Below are 5,023 nucleotides of genomic sequence, written 5' to 3' on the forward strand. Positions count from 1 at the left end.
GTGAAATATACTGAAGCTTTATGAAATTATTAACTATATTATTACTTTAATTTTGTTAAATTCGTGTTTGTGTCTAATTTTTTTTTTAGAATCTATTTTTGGTGGATGCAGCAACACAGTTGCAAGACAGGAAAAGTACTGCTGCAGAGGAAGACAAAGAAGAGAAACCTATTATAATTAATGTTGTTAATATAGGCAATTTAATTTAAATTAGTTAATTTAATTTGTCATGCCTAATACAATACAGAAGTTTTGCTAATATCTTGCTGAATATTGTGATGTCGTAATCCCGGTGAAAGCGGTTGTATTATTTGTTGCAGCATCAAGACAACAATTGCTTAATTCTGAAAAAAAAAAAACTGAGTATATTGTACAGAAGATATAAACTGGCTAATTACAATCAGAAAAACTACTACTACTACTACTACTAGCAGAGCATTTCAACTTTCTATATAATGAATTGCTTATGCCTAATAATTTAAATTATGTGATTTTGGTTATGAAGATAATAAAAAATATAAGTAGTGTGTTGTCTTTTCTTTGCTGTTCAAGTTTGAAGACTGGTGGATGCAGGTAAGTTGTTGCAGCATCAAGACAACTGCTTCAATCTGAAAAACTGATTATATTGTACAGAAGATATGAACTGACTAATTACTAAGAGAACCAGAAAACTACTATAACTTGCATTTTAACTTTCCATATTATGAATTGTTGATGCCTAATAATTTTCATTATGCGATTTTGGTTATGAAGATAATTAAAAAAAATAGTGTTTTGATGTTTCTTTGCTGTTCGAGTTTAAAGACTGATGGCTTGACTGATGGATGCAGGTAAGATGAAAAAAGCGCCCTCCAATAGAAAAAGGCTAATTTTTTCCATGTCCCTCAATTTCTATTAAAAAGTGGTGCTGAAGAGCGCTCTTCAATAGAAAGCCAAAATTTCCAGGGTTTCTAAAATTATTTAAAGGGGTCCTGTGTGGTGCTGAAAACCGCCCTCTTTAGCCATTTTAGTTCAACGTTTTTCGGTGGTCTCTTATTTGTCATTAATTTAATTAATAAAGTGGTAGTGCCCTCTAATAGCCAGTTTTTATGCTACAGTATTCTGAAAAACTGGGATGTTAGAGGGCGCTTACTGCCATTGACAGTTAAGAGACCCTAAAAAACTTTGAATTAAAATGGCTATTTAGAGCGATTTTCTTCACTATTTTTATCAGAACCGGACAGATTATTGTGGCCAAATAACTTAGTCATATTTAGGGCCTTTTTCTATTCGAGGGCGCTTTTTTTTTTTTTGCCATCCTGCTTTTTCAATGCTCGAGAAGAAGAAAATACTCAATACTAAACTGAATACAATGAATATTTATTTATTCAAAATACTCCAATACTCAATTACTGTACAATAATTAATATTTATTCAAAATATTGAATTTATTGAGTTTCCAAAACAATACTAAATTGGAGAATATTGATTTGAAATAGAAAGCTTTAACTGCCAAATCAGTTGCCACATTCTGAAAGAACAAGAAATTAGAGCAATAAGCTATAGAATGGGAAAACATTTATGGAAATTAATACAATTACAATTTATAAGTCCAGTGGAAAGGGAGAATATTTAAAGTTACTTTTAATTGAAACTTTTTTAAGTCCAGTGGAAAGGGAGACTATTTAAAGTTATTTTTAACTGAACAATTTTTATGTCAACTGGAAAGGGAGAATATTTAAAGTAATTTTTAATTGAAACTTTTACGCAAATTTATACAAAAGTCCAGTGGAAAGGGAGACTATTTAAAGTTATTTTTAATTAATTTTTATGCAAATTTATACAATAATTTTTAAGTCCAGTGAGACTATTTAAAGTTACTTTTAATTGAAACTTTTACACAAATTATACAATTTTTAAGTCCAGTGGAAAGGGAAAATATTTAAAGTTACTTTTAATTGAACCATTTACGCAATTGAATTTATACAGCAATTTTTAAGTCCAGTGGAAAGGGAAAATATTTAAAGATATTTTTAATTGAAACATTTACGCAAATTTATACAACAATTTTTAAGTCCAGTGGAAAGGGAAAATATTTAAAGTTATTTTTAATTGAAACGTTTACGCAAATTTATACAAAAATTTTATGTCCACTGGAAAGGGAGAATATTTAAAGTTATTTTTAATTGAAACTTTTATGAAAATTTATACAACAATTTTTAAGTCCAGTGGAAAGGGAAAATATTTAAATTTATTTTTAATTGAAACATTTATGCAAATTTATACAACAATTTTTAAGTCCAGTGGAAAGGGAGAATATTTAAAGTTACTTTAATTTGAAACATTTACGCAATTGAGTTGATACAACGATTTTTAAGTCCAGTTGAAAGGGAGACTATTTAAAGTTACTTTTAATTGAAACATTTATGCAAATTTATACAACAATTTTTAAATCCAGTGGAAAGGGAAAATATTTAAATTTATTTTTAATTGAAACATTTATGCAAATTTATACAACAATTTGTAAGTCCAGTGGAAAGGGAGAATATTTAAAGTTTATTTTTTTAAACATTTACGCAAATTTATACAACAATTTTTAAGTCCATGGGTGGAAAGGGAAACTAAAGTTAATTTTAATTGAAACATTTACGCAAATTTATACAATTTTTAAGTCTACTGGAAAGGGAGAATATTTAAAGTTTATACAATAATTTTTAGGTCCAATGGAAAGGAGACAATTTAAAGTTACTTTTGATTGAAACTTTTACACAAATTATACAATAATTTTTAAAAGGGAAAATATTTTTAGTTACTTTTAATTGAACAATTTACGCAATTGAATTTATACAGCAATTTTTTTAAGTCCAGTGGAAAGGGAGAATATTTAAAGTTACTTTTAATTGAAACTTCTACACAAATTTATACAACAAATTTTAAGTCCAGTGGAAAGGGAGAATATTTAAAGTTATTTTTAATTGAAACATTTACGCAAATTTATACAATAATTTTTAAGTCCAGTGGAAAGGGAGACTATTTAAAGTTACTTTTAATTGAAACTTTTACACAAATTATACAACAAATTTTAAGTCCAGTGGAAAGGGAGAATATTTAAAGTTATTTTTAATTGAAACATTTACGCAAATTTATACAATAATTTTTAAGTCCAGTGGAAAGGGAAAATATTTAAAGTTACTTTTAATTGAAACATTTACGCAATTGAATTTATACATCAAATTTTTAATCCAGTGGAAAGGGAAAGTAAAGTTATTTTTAATTGAAACATTTACGCAAATTTATACTACAATTTTTAAGTCCACTGGAAAGGGAGAATAATTAAAGTTATTTTTAATTGAAACTTTTATGCAAATTTATACAATAATTTTTAAGTCCAGTGGAAAGGGAGACTATTTAAAGTTACTTTTAATTGAAGCTTTTACACAAATTATACAACAATTTTTAAGTGCAGTGGAAAGGGAAAAAATATAAAGTTACTTTAATTGAAACATTTACGCAAATTTATACAACAATTTTTAAGTCCATGGGTAGAAAGGGAAACTAAAGTTATTTTTAATTGAAACATTTATGCAAATTTATACAACAATTTTTAAGTCCACTAGAAAGGGAGAATATTTAAAGTTATTTTTAATTGAAAATATTACGCAAATTTATATACTAATTTTAAGTTCCGTGGAAAGGGAGACTATTTAAAGTTATTTTTAATTGAAACATGTACGCAAATTTATACAACAATTTTTAAGTCCAGTGGAAAGGGAAAATATTTAAAGTTATTTTTAATTAAAACTTTTACGCAAATTTATACAATAATTTTTAAGTCCAATGGAAAGGGAGAATATTTAAAGTTACTTTTAATTGAACCATTTACGCAATTGAGTTGATACAACGATTTTTAAGTGCAGTGGAAAGGGAGAAAATATAAAGTTACTTTAATTGAAACATTTATGTAAATTTATACAACAATTTTTAAGTCCAGTGGAAAGTGAGAATATTTAAAGTTTACTTTTTTTGAAACATTTACGCAAATGTGTACAATAATTTTTAAGTCCATGGGTGGAAAGGGAAACTAAAGTTATTTTTAATTGAAACATTTACGCAAATTTATACAACAATTTTTTAAGTCCAGTGGAAAGGGAGGATATTTAAAGTTACTTTTAATTGAAACTTTTACACAAATTTATACAACAATTTTTAAGTCCAGTGGAAAGGGAAAATATTTAAAGTTACTTTAATTGAAACATTTACTGGTACAATGATTTTTAAGTGCAGTGGAAAGGGAGAAAATATAAAGTTACATTAATTGAAACATTTATGCAAATTTCTACAACAATTTTTTAAGTCCAGTGGAAAGGGAGGATATTTAAAGTTACTTTTAATTGAAACTTTTACACAAATTTATACAACAATTTTTAAGTCCAGTGGAAGGGGAGAATATTTAAAGTTACTTTTAATTGAAACATGTACGCAAACTTATACAACAATTTTGAAGTCCAGTGGAAAGGGAAAATATTTAAAGTTAATTTTAATTGAAACATTTACGAAAATTAATACAACAATTTAAAGTTATTAATTATTAAAACAAACATTTTTATTATTACATGTAAATCAAATAATTTCAGAAACAAGTATCAAATCTAAAATCATATTAGCATACTCACCATTCTGTAGGAAGCAAAATTCGCCATTCAGCCAAACAGGGCTGTTCCACTTGTTGCAGAGGTGCAATGTTTAAAATTTCCTCAGAATTTCTGTAGTAAAATAAATTGCATTAATTAGATTAAGGATGAGAAAATACAAATGCACCATGAATATCAAAATGTTTAATTGTTAATTTTATAATTATTATAATTCTAGAAAAAAATATATAAGTTTGGTCAAATAATTGAATTTTAATTTTATGAACTATTAATAATAACATAATTAAATATTACATGCAGAATGAAAATGATAGTATGCATTTTGTATATATTAATGCTTGCAGTACACAACTTTTCTGCGAAGAACTATTGTTGGTTGAGAATGCAGGGTT

Source organism: Anneissia japonica, unplaced genomic scaffold (genome assembly GCF_011630105.1).
Source record: "Anneissia japonica isolate Jap-2015-1 unplaced genomic scaffold, ASM1163010v1 scaffold3040_len1308831_cov196, whole genome shotgun sequence".
NCBI classification, from domain to species: Eukaryota; Metazoa; Echinodermata; class Crinoidea; order Comatulida; family Comatulidae; genus Anneissia; species Anneissia japonica.